The sequence below is a fragment of the Thalassophryne amazonica genome, chromosome 5 (assembly GCF_902500255.1).
Source record: "Thalassophryne amazonica chromosome 5, fThaAma1.1, whole genome shotgun sequence".
Classification (NCBI taxonomy): Eukaryota; Metazoa; Chordata; class Actinopteri; order Batrachoidiformes; family Batrachoididae; genus Thalassophryne; species Thalassophryne amazonica.
In genome coordinates this window covers 32,221,741-32,246,565 of record NC_047107.1, presented here as the reverse complement: position 1 = coordinate 32,246,565, position 24,825 = coordinate 32,221,741, and the positions used below count along the sequence as shown (strand labels likewise).

At 40.3% G+C, this 24,825-nt stretch overlaps 1 long non-coding RNA gene and 1 pseudogene across 1 annotated transcript; both read right to left on the bottom strand.

Moving 5' to 3' along the window:
* Nucleotides 1-4,708: 4,708 nt before the first annotated feature.
* Nucleotides 4,709-17,435, bottom strand: LOC117509935 (annotated as a pseudogene).
* On the bottom strand, nt 14,862-16,796 carry LOC117510276. Its single transcript, XR_004560664.1, has 2 exons — nt 16,140-16,796; nt 14,862-15,227 (listed from the first exon to the last, which is right to left on the bottom strand). It is a non-coding gene; the product is annotated as an uncharacterized LOC117510276 (long non-coding RNA).
* Nucleotides 17,436-24,825: the final 7,390 nt, after the last annotated feature.

Here is a 24,825-nt window from a genome sequence, read left to right as displayed (position 1 = left end):
TGGCCATGAAAAGCCTGTTTAAAAAGTAGAGTCTTTAGTTGCTTTTTGAACATCTCAACAGAGTCCAGGGACAGAGGGAGTTCGTTCCAGAGACGAGGCGCTACAGCTTTAAAAGATCGGTCTCCTTGAGTTTTAAAGGAGGTTCGAGAAACCATCAACAGGTTCTGACCTAAAGATCTGAGGCTGCGGGCTGAGGTGTAAGGCTGAATCAAGTCAGCAATGTAATCAGGAGCCTGACCATGTAGTGCTCTGAAAGTCAAAACCAAGATTTTAAAATTAATTCTGGAGGCAACAGGGAGCCAGTGGAGGGATTCCAAGATAGGCGTGATGTGGGCTCTCCTGTTAGTGCGGGTCAGAAGCCTCGCAGCAGAGTTCTGGACATACTGCAACCGATTTATCTCCTTCTTACCCAGGCAAGTGAACAGGCTGTTGCAATAGTCCAACCGCGTGGAGACAAAGGCATGGATGATTTCCTCTAATTCTTTCTGTGACACCAATTGTTTAAGTTTGGTGATATTTCGCAGTTGAAAGAAGCAATTCTTCACAAGCTTGCTTGCGTGCTGAGCAAGAGACATTCCTTCATCAAAAATAACGCCAAGGTTTCTAAGGCTTGTTTTTGCCGTTAAGCCCAAGTCACCAAGGAGGCTCCTGATAACAGGAATAGCACTGTCAGGGGCAACAATAAGTGTCTCAGTTTTTTCAGAGTTCAGTTGCAGACGGTTTCCATTAAGCCACTTCTTCACCTGTGACAGGCAGTCAAATAAAGAGTTCAATTTGTGGACTTCTGAAATCTTAAAGGAACAGTACAGTTGTAAGTCGTCCGCAAACAGGTGGTAGGAAGTCTGGGTAGGTAGTCTGGCACTCTTGCTCATTTGTTTCTTGATGCCCATTTTGGGATGCACTGTAAATATTTGCACTTTTAGAAAATAGGAAAAGAAGAAAAATAAAAAACGTTTTTAGTTGGGAAAACTGTCTCTTGTCCACTCCGTCGCCGGTCATCCTGCTACACGCACATTCATTGTACTGAAGTCTTTGCAGTTGTGACTTATACTTGTAGCTGGGTTTGTGAAAGTTGGAGGAGTTGGCGTCTCCACTCCTCACTTCTGACTTACTGAGTATAACCATTGACACTGCACGTTCTCCAGTTTTCTTCTGTACTCTGGGAGTATCTGGATGTATTCCTTCAGGAGGGTTTCTGTGAGTTGCTGACTATTTGCTGGGTGTACACTCACCCACCTTAACCTGTTTTTGCTCCTGCCAGCAGTACCAGTCCGACAGCCTCGAGCAGGGGCCACCTGGGGATTCAGGTATTGGCGGCTCTGGTGTATTGCAGGCCTCCGGTTGGCGGTGGGGCTTCGTGGGTTCCGGCTCCTCTCTGGATAGGCATCTCCTACCCTCGGGCCTGCCCATGTGTCACCATTTTGTTGTTAATTGGACTAAGCATATTCGATTTTGTTTTCACTTTTGCATAATAAATTATTTATATGAACTCCTATTGACCATTCATTTACGGTCTGTGCATTCACTTTCCCAACACAATTAGTAAAAAAAAAAGTACAAAAGAGGGTGTTCACAATAATAGTAGCATGCTGTTGATGCTACAAACTCAAAACTATTATGTTCAAACTGCTTTTTTAGCAATCCTGTTAATCACTAAACTAGTATTTAGTTGTATAACCACAGTTTTACATGATTTCTTCACATCTGCGAGGCATGGAGTCAACCAACTTGTGGCACCTTTCAGCTGTTATTCCACTCCAAGGTTCTTTAACAACATTCCACAATTCATTCACATATCTTGGTTTTGCTTCAGAAACAGCTTTTTTGATGTCACCCCACAAATTCTCAATTGGATTTAGGTCCGGGGATTGGGCAGGCCACTCCAAAACATTAATTTTGTTGGTTTGGAACCAAGATTTGCTTGTTTACTAGTGTGCTTGGGGTCATTGTCTTGTTGAAACACCCATTTCAAGGGCATGTCCTCTTCAGCATAAGGCAACATGACCTCTTCAAGTATTTTGGCATATCCAAACTGATCCATAATACCTGGTATGCAATATATAGGCCCAACACCATAGTAGATGAAACATGCCCATATCATGATGCTTGCACCACCATGCTTCACTGTCTTCACTGTGAACTGTGGCTTGAATTCAGAGTTTGGGGGTCGTCTCACAAACTGTCTGCGGCCCTTGGACCCAAAAAGAACGATTTTATTCTCATCAGTCCACAAAATATTCCTCCTTTTCTCTTTAGGCCAGTTGATGTGTTCTTTGGCAAATTGTAACCCACAGCACTTACAGGTAACTCCAGACTGTCTTTGATCATCCTGGAGCTGATCAATGGGTGAGCCTTTGCCATTCTGGTTATTCTTCTATACATTTTGATGGTTGTTTTCCGTTTTCTTCCACGCGTCTTTTTTTTTTTTTTTTTTGTCCATTTTAAAGCATTGGAGATCATTGTAGATGAACAGCCTATAATTTTTTACACCTGCGTATAAGTTTTCCTCTCTCCAATCAACTTTTTAATCAAGCTACGCTGTTCTTCTGAACGTCTTGAACGTCCCATTTTCCTCAGGCTTTCAAAGAGAAAAGCATGTTCAACAGGTGCTGGCTTCATCCTTAAATAGGGGACACCTGATTCACACGCTTGTTCTACAAAGTTGACAAACTCACTGACTGACTGCAAGACTACTACTATTGTGAACACCCCCTTTTCTACTTTTTTTTTACTAATAGCCCAATTTCATAGCCTTAAGAGTGTGCATATCATGAATGCTTGGTCTTGTTGGATTTGGGAGAATCTACTGAATCTACTGGTACCTTGTTTCCTATGTAACAATAAGAAATATACTCAAAACCTGGATTTATCTTTTTAGTCACATAGCACTACTATTATTCTGAACACTACTGTACAGTGGGTTTACAAATGTAATTACATGAGATTTGATAAATTCCCGCACAGCATCATCGACACTTCTCATTTTTAAGTAGCTAATTTAAAATAAACAATTTTGTATAATCAAATGCAATTTACCAGTCAACTTGCACTCATGTCCTCACCTATGGTCATAAATTTTGGGTAATGACTGGAAGAACAGGGTCATATATACAATCGACAGACATGAAGCATAGCACAAATTCTTCCATAGGACTCAATCAGCTAATTGACTTCATCCACATACACATTCATAAACACATTCCAACGCTAACAATTACCGCAAACCAATCAGATGCAGGTATGTCCTTTAGAAGCTTTGACATCTCACCGGTTTTCATCTCGCTGCCTGACACTCCCTCCACTGCCACCACCTGGCCCTTGTCTGCCAGAGGGGGATAGGCTTCACCCTGCCTTCTGCATGTCAAGATCATCTTGGCTCATGCCATCACCGCGACGGGGACTGAGACCAAATCAAATTTATAAATTTGTCCTCACTTATGCAATAATTTTTTTTAACCTGTTAACTTCTAGGAGAAATGAGATTTCTCTGTCAGTTATCTGGGCTTACACGCCTGGACAGAAGCTTGAATATCTGGAAGGAACTCAAGAGTCGAGCCACTTCTTCACATCAGAAGGAGTCCATTGAGGTGGTTTGAGGATCTGGTGAGGACACCCACCTGGTTGTCTCCCGAGGCCTTCGAGACACCTTCAATTGGGACAAGACCCCGGGAAGACCCAGGACATGCTGGAAGGATTATATTTCCCACATGTCTTAGAACACCTCAGGATCCCTCAAGAAGAGTTTGAGGACTTGGCTGAGGATAGGGAAGTGTGGGATGTGCTACTTTTTTGCTGGCACTGCAACCTCGATCCAGTTAAACAGAAGAAAATGATCAAATTAATACATCTTGGACTTCAGTTACACTGATTCAAAAATGCAAGCAGTGGAACAGAAAATCAAATTGTGGTCAGCAACTATTTTTTTAACTCCACAATTTTCAGACTATACTATTACACTCATACCTTTCACTAACAGATGAAACTTAAAAAAGAAAACAGAATTTTTAAAGTGTAAAAATGTTAATCTCACAATTTACATTTCAGCATTTTAAAACATTTCAGAAAAAGCTCACAGCATTCATTTTTGAGATTTTATTCACTACAGTCATACCACATTGTGGCATTTTTAATATCACATGGACAGCGCAGCAGTTCGTAAGGTAAGAAGGTTCTGGGTTCAAACCCCACTCTGGAGTTTGAGTCAGAGGCACATTCAAAGGGGGAGCAGCTAAAAGAAGGAAATAAAGGCCTTCAACTCGTGTATTTCAAAAGTTTAATGAAAGTTTATTTTGCTCTTGCTCTCCAGATGAATAATGCAATAAAAAAATTCCAGTCCACAGGACTGAAGAATATATAAATATAAGACAAATAAAATAAAAAATAAAAAAAAAATCACAGCAACATGTAATAAAAAAAACATCAGCAAACCTCATGAGAGGTGAAGCCGTAATATTTTTTATACTTTTAATATAATAATTAAATGCTCTGGCTCAGTGAACTCCAGCGGGAAGTGAGGTAGTTGTTTTAGGAAACAGACTGTCCATGTGAGTCTTTCCATGGCCTTCTTCACACAAATACTTCAACCAGAACATCATAGACCCGTGATATTTGAGGTACAAGTTCATCTCAGTCCTTGAGTATGGGTTCAAATCAAGATTCCAGTATCAGTGACAAACGGAACACTAACTGGGTGGCAGCGACTGATCCTTTAGAGCAGAGCTCTTGTTTTGTTCCAGTCCATTAGTTTGTCTGGTGGCTTGAGGTTTGGGACACCCTCAGAACTTGCCCCCACCACCAGATGTGGACTTTAGATCTTCTGCCGACACAATGGGCAAGTGCCAATCTCCTGGAAAAATCTTGAGATGCAGTGGTCACACAGACACTGGTGACCACAGATCAGAGTGACTGTGGCCTCTTCACTCATGCACACCACACAGTCCATTCTGGTGTCTCCATCTAAAACACAACAGAGAAGACATCATAACCAGAGTACACATATGGCCTTTGATTTTCAGAATATCTACATGAACTACTTTAGTGTGACTAGAACATGTACATGAGAAGAACTTACATATTTTAATAAAGTGACTGACTTGCTTACCTGATGGACTTTCCCTGGCAGTAAAGGAAATTCATTCATCTTTGTTGTCATGGAGCCTTTGTATCACTCGTGGAATGTCGTTCAAACTGTGGTGGTTGTTCACATCAGGTGGGGTAAGATATTCTGGAGCAGGACAGGACTTTCGAGTGATGAAAAATTTCTTTTTCTCTGAGCCTGAAGCAAAGAATGATAATGTTTCAGTGAAGGCTCTCAGTCCTTCAGGCAGCAGATCTCTTGAAGGTTACTGAGAAGCATCTGGAATACATACATACCGAGTAAGAAAACAGAGCAGGTCTGTCCATAGATATCGATCATGGCCCACAGGGGTTTGCTGAGGTCCAGTCCCACTAGACGTTTGTGCTTTCTGCTGTTGTTGCTTGTGAAGTACATAGTACCACCAGCAGAGACCCAGAACTCCAGCTCTGAACCAGGCCCACAGTGGACTTCACTTATGGGAGCGGCCCAGTGCCCGGGGGTGTTGGTGAGGTGAGGAATGGCCATGTCGGGCAGAGGTACAGCTCTGGCTGTAGGAGGCACATTGGTGAAGCCCAAACGCAGGGACCCATGCCAGTTCTGTACAACGTTTTGGACTCTGAGACGAACCTTCTCCTCAACCTTCAGTAAGCGACTGCTGAACACCAGACCGTTCCGAAAGGTTGCAGGATTTCTCTCTGCGAGTCGACCCCCGCAGCTCAGGTGGACCTTGTCCCCTATAGCCAGATTGTGGAAGGACAAAGGACCCAAACAGGACACTCCACACCTGTGTGTCCTCTCTGACCAAAAACACAGAAGAATAATTGTTTAGCCAAATAACATGCGGCTCCCTGTGTTATTTGCCGAACAGTTTAAATCTGGAGAATCATGAAGTTAAGAATTACTGAATCAAAAATAACTGGATACATTTCAATACATAATACTGCCAAGCTGGTGTCACAAATGTCCGAGACATTCTTCTACTTTTAAAAACTACCGATCTGTCATTAAGTTCACAAAATAACCCTATTCCTTTTCTTCTCATTCTTCTTCTTTCTCTGCTGAAAGTGTTTGTGCAACAAAAATTGTTAAGACCTAGAATCATGACACTTCACACCCTGGTGCCAAATTCCCTCAACTCAGGCCCCTGAAGTAAAGGTACTGCACCCATAGGTGGCACTAATGTTTCAGTGAAGGCTGTCAGTCCTGCAGGCAGCAGATCTCTATAAGGTTACTGTAGTCTAGGAATTAAATTTGCTTTTTGACCTAGAACTTGCAAACTATACATTTCATGCTCAAATTACTTTTTTTTTTTTTTTTTTACGTTCACTAGATTAAACCAAATCTTAAGACATAGGCCACAGTTTTTACACAAAATTGCAACATGCCTCAACCTACTAAAATCAACTAGTCAAAGTCTGTCATCCATTTCTTATGAAATGTGGCGTATACCATCTGCCATCTATACAGACAAAAAGTTGTCCAAGGATTCTTGATACCTCAAACCATTTCAAAGATATACATCAAATAAATCTCAGGTTGTGGCCCATTATTTTTCTATTGCCAATATTGTGTGAGGTTAAGTTTATGAGGTCAGTATCATGTAATGTATCAATTAAACCCAATATTCCAAAAAGATGAGTTGCCTTTACAGCTTTCCTGGTCAGTTTCCTGGATGGAGAGCGGGATTCCTATATACCTCCAAATTTGTGTTTTCAGAGGGGAAGTTGGTGAAACTAATCACTTTGCAATTTATTGTTGTTCTTTATGTTTTGTTGTTGCATTCAGCCACGTGCTTTATTAAATGTTTGCTTTTCTACTTGAACAATGCTATAAAGATTATACCGCTACAACATAAGTTATAATTATCAAACAATGCAGCCTAAAGAGCTTTGGAGATTAAGGGAAACATGATTAAGACAAAATTCAGATTGTCAATACTGAATTGAACAAAACAATTTGTTCATTTGCCAGTTAACCTTTATTGTATGATGAATGGTATTAACCCTCAAGCGACCAAGCTATTTTACAACCCCTGGCAAAAATTATGGAATCACCAGCCTCGGAGGATGTTCATTCAGTTTAATTTTATAGAAAAAAAGCAGATCACAGACATGACACAAAACTCAAGTCATTTCAAATGGCAACTTTCTGGCTTTAACAAACACTATAAGAAATCAGGAAAAAAAAATTGTGGCAGTCAGTAATGGTTACTTTTTTAGACTAAAGAGGGAAAAAAAAATATGGAATCATTCAATTCTGAGGAAAAAATTATGGAATCATGAAAAACAAAAGAACGCTCCAACACATCACTAGTATTTTGTTGCACCACCTCTGGCTTTTATAACAGCTTGCAGTCTCTGAGGCACGGACTTAATGAGTGACAAACAGTACTCTTCAATCTGGCTCCAACTTTCACTGATTGCTGTTGCCAGATCAGCTTTGCAGGTTGGAGCCTTGTCATGGAGCATTTTCTTCAACTTCCAAAGATTTTCAATTGGATTAAGATCCGGACTATTTGCAGGCCATGACATTGACCCTATGTGTCTTTTTGCAAGGAATGTTTTCAGTTTTTGCTTTATGGCAAGATGCATTATCAATCAATCAATCAATTTTTTTATATAGCGCCAAATCACAACAAACAGTTGCCCCAAGGCGCTTTATATTGTAAGGCAAGGCCATACAATAATTATGTAAAACCCCAACGGTCAAAACGACCCCCTGTGAGCAAGCACTTGGCTACAGTGGGAAGGAAAAACTCCCTTTTAACAGGAAGAAACCTCCAGCAGAACCAGGCTCAGGGAGGGGCAGTCTTCTGCTGGGACTGGTTGGGGCTGAGGGAGAGAACCAGGAAAAAGACATGCTGTGGAGGGGAGCAGAGATCGATCACTAATGACTAAATGCAGAGTGGTGCATACAGAGCAAAAAGAGAAAGAAACAGTGCATCATGGGAACCCCCCAGCAGTCTACGTCTATAGCAGCATATCTAAGGGATGGTTCAGGGTCACCTGATCCAGCCCTTATCATCTTGAAAAATGATTTCATCATCCCCAAACATCCTTTCAATTGATGGGATAAGAAAAGTGTCCAAAATATCAACGTAAACTTGTGCATTTATTGATGATGTAATGACAGCCATCTCCCCACTGCCTTTACCTGACATGCAGCCCCATATCATCAATGACTTTGGAAATTTACATGTTCTCTTCAGGCAGTCATCTTTATAAATCTCATTGGAACGGCACCAAACAAAAGTTCCAGCATCATCACCTTGCCCAATGCAGATTTGAGATTGATCACTGAATATGACTTTCATCCAGTCATCCACAGTCCACGATTGATTTCCTTAGCCCATTGTAACCTTGTTTTTTTCTGTTTAGGTGTTAATGATGGCTTTCGTTTAGCTTTTCTGTATGTAAATCCCATTTCCTTTAGGCGGTTTCTTACAGTTCGGTCACAGACGTTGACTCCAGTTTCCTCCCATTCGTTCATTTGTTTTGTTGTGCATTTTAGATTTTTGAGACATATTGTTTTCTGTCTTGACGCTTTGATGTCTTCCTTGGTCTACCAGTATGTTTGCCTTTAACAACCTTCCCATGTTGTTTGTATTTGGTCCAGAGTTAAGACACAGCTGACTGAACAACCAACATCTTTTGCAACATTGCGTGATGATTTACCCTCTTTTAAGAGTTTGATAATCCTCTCCTTTGTTTCAACTGACATCTCTCCTGTTGGAGCCATGATTCATGTCAGTCCACTTGGTGCAACAGCTCTCCAAGGTGTGATCACTCCTTTTTAGATGCAGACTAACGGGCAGATCTGATTTGATGCAGATGTTTTGGGGATAAAAATTTACAGGGTGATTCCATAATTTATTCCTCAGAATTGAGTGATTCCATATTTTTTTTCCCTCTGCTTGGTCTAAAAAAGTAACCGTTACTGACTGCCACAATTATTTTTCCTGATTTCTTATAGTGTTTCTTAAAACCAGAAGGTTGCCATTTGAAATGACTTTAGTTTTGTGTCATGTCTGTGATCTGCTTTTGTTCTACAAAATTGAACAACTGAATGAACATCCTCCGAGGCCGATGATTCCATAATTATTGCCAGGGGTTGTAGCGACTAATATGACTGAGTGGGGTTAATTCTGACCCCATTGACTTTATATTTGAATAATTCTATATAAATGATTGTTTTAGGGTTCTTCATATTAATTTCACTCTAATATATTTGTCCATCATCCTTTTCATCCTCACTCTAGGAGTCAAGAATCACTCTTGATGCTTGTGCAGCTGTAAATCTTGTTATTCTGGGTCTGTTGGCCAGGCTTCACTGCAAAACAGTAAAATATAAGGAGAGTTGGCAAATTACAATACCATCTGAAGCTATAATGTCAGAAACCTCATAGATCTTCCTGGGATCATAAGTGACCCTGCACAAGTTTGGATTACTCTTGCCACACTGATCGGCAGATCCTTATAAAATTCTATGAAACAAATGCAGGACAAATAGATTGACAAATTCATGGTAGGAAATTTTTTTCCGGTTAAAATTACACAAATGGTGCACAAAAATATATGCCTAGAGTCATAAATTACCCCACTCAGTTGCTTGAGGGTAAAACAGAAAAAGTTAAAAGTAAATGTTTACATTTTCCCCTCATTTCCATTTTTATAACATGCTCTAAATCCTGGATTGCTCATGACTGAAGTAATTTCTGCCACAAATTTATACTTTCACTTGCGGCCGCTTCCATTTACAATAAGTCTGAACTGAATGAGTCTGAAACAGAATATGGAACATAATGAATGTTTCCCCATTAAACAACAAAAATTAAGTTCCTTTCCTAAGCCTTTTAAGAAATATTCATCACTGTGTAAAAATCTTAAGTTGTAGTATTTGTTTTAGTTTTTTGGAGGGTTTTTTTGTGGTGGGAGGAGACTTCTTAATGTCAAATAATGAATGATAGTGTGAAAAGCTTTAAAGACTAAGAAAATAAATAGTTTATGCGATTATGCGGTAAAGCTAAGCTGTTTTAATTATGATTAATTATGAAAGAGAAATTAATTTAATTTAGGAAAAAGACCAACAACGCCAGCCGGGTAGGTGGCTCCGGGACCATTCAAATTCAAGGGAAATACAGAGAGGTGTATTATCAAAATGTTGTTTTTTTTGTTTGTTTGTTTTTTTTTTTGTTTTGTTTTTTGCACAATTTAAAAACAAGACTTCAGCTATATAAAATATAGATGCAAAATTACACAACCCACAATTCCCAAGTTACTCATTCCATCTTTGACATTTCTTTGCAGCCTTTTAAACAGTTTTTGATATTGCACTCTTCCTAATCAGGTTAAATGGTTCACCTTTAACCAGGTTTTATGTAAATTCGGCACAAGGGCTCAACCTAAACACAAATGTAAGAAAAAGAAAAGAAATAAATAAAATCTAAAGCCAACACTGCAAACCATCCCCAGAGTGTGCAAAAGCTGTACCAGTAGAGAGTGCAATGCTTCTGGGAAGCAATGCGCATGCAGTTGCTGGGATACAAATAATGAATGTTTATGAGTTCAATGGTATGAAATAAAATGGTATTAAATATTCGTTCCATTGAAAGAATGTAAAAACATTCATTATTTGTTTTATATAACGGCTAAAATAGAGGCTTGTCATTTGATATTTTATTAATTTATAAACAACAGAAAAGGGACTTACATTTTGGTCCAAAGTGCAGTTGGCCCCCTTTTCACCCTCCAGTCTCCTCTTCCTCAGCAGGGGCGTAGATTCAACTTTTTTTTTTTTTTTTTTGTCTTTTAAACTTGTTTTATGACAAGCACGGCAATGATGCTGCATGGGGTGGACCCCTGCGCTGCGGCTGAAGAGGACTGTATCTCTTCCCAGTACATCGCACCACTGCTTTCACCTCTGCAAACAGGCATTGCCCAATCAAACTTCTTCTACTTTTATACTGTAGTAATTAATTAGTAACGAAGATGGCTCAGAGAAATGTATCGGAGTAAAACTATACATTTTATTGAGGAAATGTAGTGAAATAAAAGTTAAAGTCTTGAGAACTTTAAATAACGAAGTATTTCTACTTTGTTACATTACAACACTGATTATGAACAAACTGAAAAGTATGTTGAGTGACAGGGTGAATGTCAACCATTGTCTCAAGGTTCTGCTGGAACAGGATTTGAACATTCAATTGGTGAACTTAAGTGCAATCTGCACACCCGCTAGATGGACTCTCATCTGGTGCCAGGAAGAGACTCAAGTCACTGGACAAGGAATCTGATTTCCATGGTACTCTTCTGGGTCGAGACACTGCTGTGTCATTACAAAAATGGCTCAGGAGATCCTAAAGGATTTAAACATTTCATAAAAACAAATTGTATCAAAGGAAACATGATCATTAGATATGTCAGCAACAGATTATACGTGATGTTTCAGCTGGCAGGCACATTTTACTTACTTCCTAAGAGAAAAACTGTTGTCATATCTGCAGAAGTCATGTAATTGCCAGACAGGTTTCAGAACCTCAATGTTGACAGACTTATCAAGTCCCTACCTTCAGCTACAGCTGAAATGTCTAGGATCAATAGGGAAACTTTTGACAGGTCCGTGGATGGTGATGCTCTATTCCAACAAAGATGCCCTGTCCAACTTGGACGCTGTTCTTCTGTTAAAAAGCCGCATGGAGAAACTCAAAGCATTGTCTGAAGATCCGAAGTCAGCTTTGAATTCAGCTGAAGACTGTTTTGGGTGACCCCTGGACTTGGGGATGAAGTCCTTTCCTCACTACTGTGTGCTGTTGACGAGACATTGAGAGACCAGTTCTGTGGTACTATGAATTCTTTGTTAAAGGGATGTGTTGAAGTTCTAGACAGGCAGCTTGCAAGTTACATTACTGGAGGCCTGTCTTCACCCACAGCTGAGATGCTTCAGGCTACTAAGTCAGCACCAGTGCATAACATTACAAGTGAATGTATATTAGGTCTTGCTGATAGTCTGTGCAGGCAAGCACCAAATGCAACCATTGGCTATATTGATGGGAAGGTCAAAAGCAAGAAGAACAAGACATTGGTTTGGCTTAAAAGCAAGCCTAAAGAAGAACAGGAGCATCTAATAGAATCTGCCATCTCTCAAGCTCAGAAATACAGAGCAATCAGGAAGGAACCAAAAGAGTACCAAAAGAGACTGAAAGAGAAGATCCAGAAAAATCATTCAGGAGTAAAGTCGAGAAGAAACTTGACGGTACTGTTGAACATTCCAGAAGATTTTGAATCCCAGTTGTTGGCTCTATTGCCTTATCTTGCCAAGTTCGATTCAGACGATTCCAAGCTTTATACTGCAGTTCAAATCATGGCAGACTTGAAAGAGCTGGAAGGGAAATGCATTCACCACATTTGGAACATGGAAGATGAAGGGGATGTGGTTTACTATGGAAAGCTCATTTATCTAAAGACATCAAAAAAGAAGCCTCCTAAGATTAGGATATCTTACCAGCTACCTGATGAGAATGATTATTCTTCTGATTATACGTTCAAGGTGTCCGAAATAATCTCATTTCCTCAGCGGAGCATTCACATGAGCAAATAATTTATAGATTCTTAACAATACCCGTCCAACTTGCAATCACTGATGTAAATTAAATACTTTTTCGAAGGTGACATTAACATTATCTGTTGGCTCCACTTGGCATAACATGTGTAATGTTGTCGTGTTTATTTATCTTATCAGCTGTAGTCATCTACTTTTTTCTTTGCCATTATTTGGAAACCTACAGAAAGACAAATCCAGCGAAGTTTCAGGTCGATTGGTGCACATGGGCACAGTGTAATTGGGCTAATTAACAACTCTAAGTCTGATACGGAAATACGACAAACTTTCATGTGCTTTTTTTCCTCAAATAGGGAGGGGTTTTTTGTATCAAACATTTACTGCTTCTCCCCCCACACTCGAAAATCGCACTAATGAAAATACTTTTAATATACTCGTATAATGGGGATGTGTTGGGACGTCATCGGTTTCCACACATCAGACTTACAGAGAGGTTCTATAGCGCCGACCTTTGTTTGGGTCCGGAAGGAGATTTATCACGCGACGCGTTGTGTCAGACTTTGCAACCGAATATCCCGTTGTCTTAAGTCATTTTCTATTAGAACAATAGGCTGATAATTAGGACCTTTAAAATGAAATGTCTTTGGACTGGGTGGACAAAGCTTGACAAATGAGGCGTCATTTTGTTCGTTACCGTAGCCTCTATCTTTCTATTAGATTACTAGTGCTACTGAATTTTTTTTTTTTTTTAAATGTCCAAGTGCCTACTAAATAGAAGGGATCACTGTTGTTATTTACTTCTGCCTTTCCCGCACATGCGCACACAGATGGTAGGCAGAAAACTCCAGGCTCCAAGCAGATGCGATGAGAAACAGCACGGGAAGATGACTTCAGATGACGCGTCAACTCTTGATCCCGAAGATCAAAAGTAATATTGTGAGAAATTAAATCTTGGAGACGACGACCATGAAGGATGTCAAGTTTTTGGAAGCGTACAATTATTTTATCAGTGGTCATGTGAGGGATCGCTGTTATCAGCCTGCTGCTGCAGACGATGACGTCTGTCTGCAATCTTTCTGCTGTCTGGCTCCGTCTGTATGGGCTGAGTGCAGAAGCAGGACATGCTGTGAAGTTGAGGAACTTTTTAAACGCGCTCCAAAAAACACACTTGTGCACAGTCCAGCGTGTGTGCGCATCGTGTGTCAGGCTGCAGTTAACCTGTGTTGCAGTCATTAAATGCAGTTCTGTGTGTGCGTCCATGGTTGAAAAAGTGATGGATTAAAAAAAAAAAAACCACACAACGAACACAAGCTTTCTCTTTGACAGACCAAAAAAAAAAAAGCCACCACAAGGAGGTGGCAGCTTTAATTACATACACCCATTACATACGCCTGTGTGGATCACACAACTTCCCAAAAATAAAATAAACAAATTCACAAATACAAAATCAGCCCATCCATAACAATTTGACAGCGCATATATATATATATATATATATATATATATATATATATATATATATATATATATATATATATATATATATATATATATATATATATATACACACACACTCAACAAAAATATAAACGCAACACTTTTGGTTTTGCTCCCATTTTGTATGAGATGAACTCAAACATCTAAAACTTTTTCCACATACACAATATCACCATTTCCCTCAAATATTGTTCACAAACCAGTCTAAATCTGTGATAGTGAGCACTTCTCCTTTGCTGAGATAATCCGTCCCACCTCACAGGTGTGCCATACCAAGATGCTGATTAGACACCATGATTAGTGCACAGGTGTGCCTTAGACTGTCCACAATAAAAGGCCACTCTGAAAGGTGCAGTTTTGTTTGATGGGGGGGATACCATATAACTTTCTCTATGTTGGATATAACTTTCTCTATGTTGGACTCCTTACCATCCATTATTTGTATAATATATATTGCTCTTTTGGGTGTGTTAAACTTCAAAATGAACCGAAAATCAGATCGTTAGTTTGCAGCCCTCATAATAACTTCAGTCACAACTTATCACCTAAATGTGGAGCTGCACAGAGAAAACCAAAAGAAAAAAAACTACAGAAGGGGAGGTTTGTTTTTAATGTGATGTGTTGGAACCATCTATTTCTATGTGAACACAGAGTGAGCTGATGTGATTCCATCTTCCACCTGTACTGGATGCAATTCTGAGCCAAACGCTGCAAAGTGAAATTTTTCAAATGGATTGTCATCCATCTGGATGTGACGTGTTTTTTTTTTTTTTTTTTTTAATGCACGCCGCTGATCTGTCAGTGTGTGTGATGGATCACTGAGTGCACGCTGTCAGCGGCTGCATCAGAGTTTTCTGCCTATCGGTGTGGCCCTGCCCGGCGCGTGATGTCATCGCGTGCTGTCGTCGCGATTGGGTCTATGAAAACACAAGTATTATACACACAATATTAACCCACTACCACATTAACCCAGTCTGTGTGGTTGGCGTCTTACCTTCCAGTGGGGGCGCGGCACATGCGCAGACAGCAGGAGGAGGGGGAGCGCCGCGGAGGAATTCACGTCCCAAGTCCCGTAACAACCCAGACTCTACAACCCCTGTCAAAAATTATGGAATCACCGGCATCGGAGGATGTTCATTCAGTTGTTTAATTTTGTAGAAAAAAAGCAGATCACAGACATGATACAAAACTAAAGTCATTTCAAATGGCAACTATCTGGCTTTAAGAAACACTATGGATGGGGGGATGCGTGACCTTTGGATGACCTAAAAAATAATTTTTAATATCTCAGAAACGAAAGCAGCACAAACAACAGTTTTAACGGCACAAATCAGCACAAATGGAGCACTAAAAAAGTAGACCAACCTGGTTTGTTTTGGAGCAGGATGGGGGGGATGGTGACGTCATCAGTCGAAATTATAATTCATATTATCTCAGAAACGAAAGCAGCACAGACGACAGTTTTAACGGCACAATCCAGCACAAACGGAGCACTAACGATTTAATCTATTTGCTGGAATTTTTCACGTGGGTGGGGTGTCAGCTTCACTCAGCTAAAACCCACTCCAGGTGGGTGTGTGTATGCGCCCGCACTGTGCGCGCGCGCTCCTCTTGGCGCTGCCCACAATCTGTCTTAAAGGCAGACCGTATTTTACAAAAACATCACCTTTTATCAAATTATGATTAGATGATTTTTGTCCTGTTTGTCTTATTTTTTGTCAAACTGAAAGGCTCAGCATGACATTTTTGTAATAAAATCAACAACATTCTAACATCAAATACTATTAAAATCATATTCAAACACATTTCTGCACTAACAGCACACGGCACTGTGTACTTTTACTCTTTTTCGTGAACAGGTTTAATAACAAAAAATACACTAAATAAAAAATATTTGTTGATCGTGATTGTTTTTTTGTTGTTGTTGTTGTTGTTTTTTAACAGATGACCACAATGATTGCAATGATTTTAAAGCTGATCATAAACTTTATAAATAAAATCATCTCACCAGGCGTCCTGTTGTTTGTCATCATCGTCTGAATGAGGACGATTCCTTTTCTTTAGTTGCTGCCAGAAAACGTGGCCGGTTAAGTCTGAAGTGAAATGACTCCAAATGTATCAGCACGTGTCTCTTAAAAAACACAAACATTCCTGAATGGCATGGAACGTGAAAGAGGAAAGGGAGGAGTCAACCTTGGAAAATTACTGTTTGGCTTCATCACAGTGTAGCACAGTTTTTTCTTTTCTTTTTTTTTTTTTTTTCTTTCAAACTTATGGGTTTTGGTTCCATAATTTTTCCACTCTTGTAAATAAATAACTGTGTCATGCAGACTTGCTGAATTCAAATTCAGCAAAGTATTCATATTTCTCTAAACAGAGAGATGAATCATTTTAAACTTCACCAAATAAATGCATCAACTTTCAGACTTTTATAACGTGCTCTGAATCCTGGATTGCTCATGACTGAAGTCATTTCTGTCACGAGTTTATTACTGACGACTTCAGCTGCTGTTTACAGTAAATGAGTCTGAATCAGAATGTGGAACACAATGAACAGTTTCCTCATTAAGCAACATAAATAAAGTTCCTTTCCTCACCCTTTAAAGAAATACACATCACTGTGTAAAAATCTTAGCTGTGATTTTGTTCTTTGTTTGTTTTGTTTTGTTTTGTTTTTGGTGGTGGGAGGGGGCTTCTTAATGTCAAACAATGAATGATAGTGTGAAAAGCTTTAAAGACTGAAAATAAATGTTTTGTGTGATTATGTTTTATTATGACAACTGAATATTTTTTTTTGCTTGATCTCACCATTTTACAAAAACATCACGATTTATCAATTTATGATTCAATGATTTTTTTGTCCTATTGTCTTATTATTATTATTATTTTTTTTGTCAAACTGAAAGACTCAGCAGTACATTTTAAAATAAAATCAACAACATTATGTTTTTTTAATTAAGTTTTGTAAACATCAGTTGTGATTAAAAATCATTAAAACAGCACACGGCACTGTGTACTTTTCCTGTTTTTCGTGAGCAGGTTTAATAACAAAATACACAAAATATTTGCTGATCATGACTTTTTTTAACAGATGACTACAATGATTTTAAAGCTGATCATAAACTTTGTGAAGAAAATCATCTCACCTTCCACCACCCCCGGGACCCTTGTTTGGAGTAAACGGGTATACTAGAAAATGAATGAATGGATGAATAAAATCATCTCACTCGGCGTCCTGTTGTTTCTCATCATCATCTGAATGAGGATGACTCCTTATTTTCTTTAGCTGCTGCCAGAAAACGTGGCCTGTTAATTTCTGAAGTGACATGACTCCAAATCAGCACGTGTCCCATAAAAAACAAACATTCCTGAATCACATGAGTGAAAGGGGAAGAACAGAGGGAGGAGTCAACCTTGGAAAATGACTGCTTGGTTTCATCACACAGTAGCACGGTTTTGTTTTGTTTTTTTCTAACTGATGGGTTTTGGTTCCATAATTTTTCCAGTCTTGTTTCATGCAGACTTGCTGAATTCAAATTCAGCAAAGTATTGATATTTCTCTGCACAGAGCGATGAATCATTTTAAACTTCAGCAAACTTTCAGACTCTGTACAGAGTGTGATCATCACGAGGTGTTTGCAAGTGTGAAATATAAAATGACACCACACTATACTATACTATACTCAGGGGTGTAGCACCAAATTCTGGGCCCTAGGTACTAGCCATATTGACACACACACACACACACACACACACACACACACACACACACACACACACACACACACACACACACACACACACACACACACACACACACACACACACACTGTTATGTTCTTTTTAATTAATGCAAACACCACATTTCTAATGCGTAGTCAAACCAGGTCTATTGAGTTGGGGGGTCTGGGGACCAAATTGCACCATTTTCTAGAAAAATGGTGCAATTTGGTGCATTGCTGTGCATTTTAACAGACGGGAATGCACCAAATTGCACCATTTTCTAGAAAAATGGTGCAATTTGGTGCATTGCTGTGCATTTTAACAGACGGGAATGCACCAAATTGCACCATTTTCTAGAAAAATGGTGCAATTTGGTGTATTGCATTTTTTGGTGCAAAATGGTGCAATTTGGTCCCCCAGACCCCCCAACTCAATATGGCTAGCTTTCAAGCTCACCTCTCTTTTCATAGAATTTGGTTAGCAGCTGCTTTCCCTCATTTAGTTTTCTTTCCCTGTCCTTTTTTCTCTTCTTTTTTAAATCCAGACTTTGATTTTTTTAGGAATAACATATTTTATTTCAGCCTAAACACTAGGGCTGCAACTAATGATTATTTTAGTAATCAATTCATCGGTCAGTTATTTTTTTGATTAACTATTTTGGGGTTTTTGTTTTTTTTTTTTACTTACATGTGAGTTTTGCCATGATTTCTTTAAGTGAAATTATTAAAAGGCGTTTATCACGCAACATCAACGTTTGAGCTTGTAACAAAGTTATGTTATATTCTCATCAAAAACATACCTGGAGTAGTGTTTTGTTTATTTTGCACATACATACATCACCGACACACCACAAAGAGATTTCTATCAGGTTTCACCTGATTATGAGCAGTTTTAGATGCCTACAGGGCCTGACTAAAGTGTAATATGTGATCTTTAAAAACATATTTTCATGAAAAAAGACACAAATGTGCAGTTAACTGCATTTTTTTTTTCTTGTGTAAAAACACAGCTTAGATGTGGTTTGACCGAAACAAATTGTCATTAAAGTTAAATAAAACAGGGGTGAAGTGGAGGTTTAAGAGCCACGAGGTGTTCACAGGAAACAGTTATTTCTATATTTCTATATTTCTATTTCTATATTTCTATATTTCTAAAGCGCCTTGGGGCAACTGTTTGTTGTGATTTGGCGCTATATAAAAAAAAATTGATTGATTGATTGATATTTATTTATTTATGTTCATTGTTAGTTGTATTTATATTTTCTGTTGTGTTTAATCAGTTTCTTTTGTTTCTATCTCTAAAATTGTATTGTAGCATTACTGGTTATTATTACTATTATTGTTGTTGCTATTATTACTAATATATAAATAAAAAATAAATTTAAAAATATTACAGTTTGTAATACATTTGACTCTTTTACGACAACAAATGCTGAGCCATGAATTATTATACAGAAAATAAATGCACACAAATGTGCTGACAGCTGCAACAGCTTAATGCTAACTTTAACATTGAAAACATCGTAGACATGCTAACATGTTAGCATCGGTCCCGTTTTTAAGTTTTAAAATACATCTATCAACTGTTTCAGAAGACCATAACAGGTCAGAGTAACATAAAAAGGTAAATATTACTCACAGACATATGCTCTTTGGGGTTTTAGTGGGGAAAAATTAAGATAAAGCAAAATAAAACAATGAATCATCAAAGCAGAAGCGAATCACTGCTTCGATTGGTTCAAAGTTCAAAGCAAAGCCGCACTGCAGAAACGGTTGATTTATATGGAAGAAACAAAACATTTGCGGTAAAACAAAGTTATTTAATAACTAATCGATGACTAAATTAGTTGACAACTATTTTAATAATCGATTAAATCGATTAGTTGTTTCAGCTCTACTAACGCCTCCTCTTTCTGTCAGATCCCATTTGGGATGTGTGTGTGGGGCAGAGTGCCGCCTGTGCGCATGGACCTAACCATTGTACAACTGTGCAGGGGTGAGAAGGGCCCTCAGAGATCTTTCAATATTATTGTTAGAGCAGAATTATGTTTCGCAACATTTATACATTCATTCTAATTATATTCTTTTACAACATGAACTGTATGGACATTAATAACATGCAACACAAAAATGTATTTAATGCCAGTTTTTTGTGCCCCCCCCCCCCCCCCCCATGCTCTGGACCCTGGGTACATAGTACCCTTTACCCCCCAGTCCGACACCCCTGAATATACTATACTATAACAATACCCCGCTCATATACACTCACTAGGTACACTTGATCAGTTGCTTGTTAACAAAAATAGCTAAAACGTCAATCACATGGCAGCAGCTCAATGCTTTTAGGAATCCAGACGTGGTGAAGAGGACTTGCTGACGTTCAAACAGAGCATCAGAATGGGGAAGAAAGAGGATATAAGTGACTTTGAACGTGGCATGGATGTTGATGCCAGACGGGCTGGTCTGAGTATTTCAGAAACTGCTGATCTACTGAGATTTTCATGCACAACCATCTCTAGGGTTTACAGAAAATGTTCTGAAAAGAGAAGATATCCAGTAACTGGCAGGTGTGTGGATGAAAATGCCTTGTTGATGCCAGAGGACAGAGGAGAATGGGCAGACTGGTTGAATGTGCAACTGTGTGATGCCATCATGTCAACATGGACCAACATCTCTGAGGACTGTTTCTAACACCCTGTTGAATCTGTGTCACTAAGAAATAAGGCAGAAGTTGGGTCCAAGGCAAAAAGGGGTCCAATCCGGTACTAGCAAGGTGTACCTAATAAAGTGAGTGTATATCAGAAATGTGTTCACAAGGAATTCGCTTTGTTGAGCTGAAGAAAAAAACAAGGACAACAATGCAAAATGTAATGAACAGCCTACTAAACTATATACAGTTGTGTTCTAAAAGTTTACGTACCCTGGCAGAATTTATTTATTTATTTGTCATTTTTCAGAGAATATGAATGATAATACAAAACTTTTTTTTCACTTATGGTTAGTGGTTGGGTGAAGCCATGTATTGTGTTAAAAAAAACTGTTTACTCTTATGTGGGGGGCGCAAGTTAAAAGGGCGATCCAAGGCCCGACTGAACCCAGCCTAAAATAACTAGAAGCAGTTCCAAAGAAACAAGTTTATTGATCACCCTGTCATGCTGTACATAAACGTCAAAATAAAATACATCTGGTGGTGGCTAAACAGGCGGCGCGCTCTCTCTGCGCCTGGACTGACCGGAGCCCGAACGTTCAGGACTCAGGATCTCCGCCGACACCCCCCCCCCCAGGTGGCCTTTCCCGGACTATACTCTGTGAGGAGGATACAAAGGTGATATCCTTCAATATAAATATCAGAAAACTATTAGAGGCTTACTTATCAGCAACACGTTCAGTTTGATCTCAGCGTTATTTAAAAGAACAGCTGCTTGCAGCCGGTGGAGGATTATCACTCCGCACGCCACCACCGCGAGGAGCAAACAAGACACTGACTTTTAGTATTTAAATTTAGCTACGCACAATTTGCCATATTATTTTCATAGATAAACATTCAAAGAAAGTCACCTCTGACGTGTGCTGACAGCATTTGCCTCTCACCCTCGTCCTCCTTCACAGACGTACGGTCAGGCTCTGGAGCGACCCTCAGCGTCCCCAAACGGTCGACACAACGTTGTTTTGAGCTGTGAAAAGTTGAATTCTCCGGCAGCCAGCACTCATCACCGCTGGCTTAAATGCAGCTCCTCATTTCTCTATTGACACCAGCTGAAAGTCCTTACTCTGCACGTGAATGCCACAGGTGCAGCAGATTGTCCTGAGTAAGCGCTGCATGTGAATGCCACAGGTGCAGCAAATCCTTGTATCAGAGGTGAGAGACTCTTCTGCAGCACAATTTACCCAGAGAACAGTCCCAAACCACCTGGAAAGGAAAACAAACACACTAACACCAACACAATATCCAACCCCGCCCCCCAACACACAACAAGAAACTACCAAAATGAACCTAATCAAAAGTTTACATACCCCTGTTCTCAATACTGTGCATTGCCCCCATTAACTTCAATGACAGCTTGGAGTCTTTTGTAGAGCTGAAACTCTCTGATGGTGAAGCTGCCACTCAATATGTCTTGGACTTTATTTACATCCCTAGTTCCAATTAAGTTGGGATGTTGTGTAAAATGTAAATAAAACAGAATAGAATGATTTGCAAATCCTCTTCAACCTATGTTCAACTGAATACACCACAAGAACAAGATATTTAATGAACAAACTGATAGACTTTTTTCTTTTTGTGCAAATATTTGCTCATTTTGAAATGGATGCCTGCAACACATTTCAAAAAAGTTGGGACGGGGCAACAAAAGACTTGGAAAGTTGATGAATGGTCAAAGAACACCTAACTGGAAACAGGTGAGTGCCATGATTGGGTATAAAAGGAGCATCCCCAAAAGGCTCAGCCATTCAAAGCAAAGATGGGGTGAGGATCACCACTTTGTGAACAACTAGATGAAAAAATAGTCCAACAGTTTAAGAACAATGTTTCTCAATGTTCAATTGCAAGGAATTTAGGGATTCCAGCATCTACAGTCCATAATATAATCAGAAGATTTAGAAAATCTGGAGAACTTTCTTACATGTACGCGGCAAGGCCAAAAACCAACATTGAATGCCCGTGACCTTCGATACCTCAGGCGGCACTGCATTAAAAACCAACATCATTGTGTAAAGGATCTTACCGCGTGGTCTCAGAAAACCATTGTCAGTTAACACAGTTGGTCACTACATCTACAAGTGCAAGTTAAAACTCTACCATGCAAAGTGAAAGCCATACATCAACAACATCCAGAAATGGGGTTTTTTCTGATGTGTGAAGATGATGTTTACCCACAAATGTGACCTAAAGAGCGGTATGATGACGTAAGACAGTGGAGATGTACCACCATTTGACACTTCAACAAAATCTCTTGCTGATGACATGACATGTACTGCAATGTCATGGGGCCAACAGAAATGCAAGGAAGGTATTACCAAAGTAAGTCCAAGTTCAGACAAGACATTTTTCAAACATCATGAGAAGAAAACAAACCAACCCAAAGTTAATATAAGACCACGGCATAATGACAGCTTATCCTGGTTCATCATGGACACCCTCCCAGACACTCTCATGTTTTCCAAATTAAGGACAAGGTTTCAACCGTGACCTTCTGGGATCTGAGAGTCTCCTGAAGCCATGTTCCCTGACTACATGAACAGGAAATATTGATATTTCTTTTAAAGCCAATATGAATGAAAACATGTCTTTTGATTATGACGGTGTAAGCAAAAGACAAAAAAGAAAGTGCGTGCGTGCATGCATGTGTGTGTGTGTGTGTATGGAGGGGTGTTATAAACTTCCATTAGTTTGTTGCTATTGTTGCCCTGCACTCCTCAGTGATATGAAGCCATACTACCATATCCTTAAAGTTTCAACAGAACACAAGACTGTATGACTGCAGAGCTCCAGAGGAACAGCAAACACATACGTTTGTCCCAACAGTAATCTGCTTCGTGTAGCAAAGGATGATGTAACAGACATCATTTTTGCATTTGTGTGGTGTTTTTTCCTTTTTCCTCACTCACTCATCTTCAACTGCTTATCCGGGATTGGGTCGGGGGGGCAACAGCTCTAGCAGGGGGCCCCAAACTTCCCTTTCCCGTGCCACATTAACCACCTCTGACTGGGGGATCCTGACGCGTTCCCAGGCCAGTGTGGAGATATAATCTCGCCACCTAGTCCTGGGTCTTCCTGGGGGTCTCCTCCCAGATGGACGTGCCTGGAACACCTCCCTAGGGAGGTGCCCAGGAGGCATTCTTACCAGATGCCCAAACCACCTCAGCTGGCTCCTTTCAATGCGATGGATCAGCAGCTCTACTCCGAGCTCCTCACGAATGGCCGAGCTTCTCACCCTATCTCTAAGAGAGACACCGGCCACCCTCCTAAGGAAGCCCATTTCAGCCGCTTGTACCCACAATCTAGTTCTTTTGGTCATGACCCAACACTAATAACCATAAGTGAGAGTAGGAACAAAGATTGACCAGTAGATCGAGAGCTTTGCCTTTTGGCTCAGCTCCCTTTCCGTCACAACAGCACAGTAGCGAGAATGCAATACCGCCCCTGCAGCGTCGATTCTCCGGCCAGTCTCATGCCACATTGTCCCCTCACTCATGAACAAGACCCCATGGTACTTGAACTCCTTTACTTGGGGCAAGACCTCATTCCCTACCCAGAGTAGGCAATCCATCATTTTCAGGATTTTGAAGGGTCCGATGAACCGGTCTGTCAGTTTTGGTGAGTCCGTATGCAGAGGAATGTTCTTGGTGGATAGCCAAACCTCCTGCCCGGGCTGGTAAGCAGGGGCCGGGGCTCGTCGGCGGTCTGCATGGTCCTTAGCCCGCGTCCGGGCTCTCAAGCGAGCAGAGCGGGCTGTCTTCCACACTCGACGGCATCTCCTGAGGTGGGCCTGGACTGAGGGCACCTCGACCTCTCCCTCTACAGCAGGAAACAATGGGGGCTGGTACCCCAAACATACCTCAAAGGGGGAGAGGCCGGTAGACGATGTGATTTGGCTATTGTGGGTATACTCGATCCAGGCCAGATGTTGACTCCAGGCCATTGGGTGCATGGAGGTGACACACCGCAAGGCCTGCTCCAAATCCTGGTTTGCCCGCTCTGCTTAGCCGTTGGTCTGGGGGTGGTACCCGGACAACAGGCTTGCCGTGGCCCCCAGCTCCCTACAGAAACTCCTCCAGACTTGCGAGGAGAACTGAGGACCACGGTCCGAAACGATGTCAGTGGGGATACCATGCAGACGCACAACATGGTAGAACAGGAGGTCTGCAGTCTCCTGGGCCGTCGGGAGCTTCGGGAGGGCCACGAAGTGAGCTGCCTTGGAAAACCGGTCCACTATCGTCAAGATGGTAGTCATTCCCTGGGATGCAGGG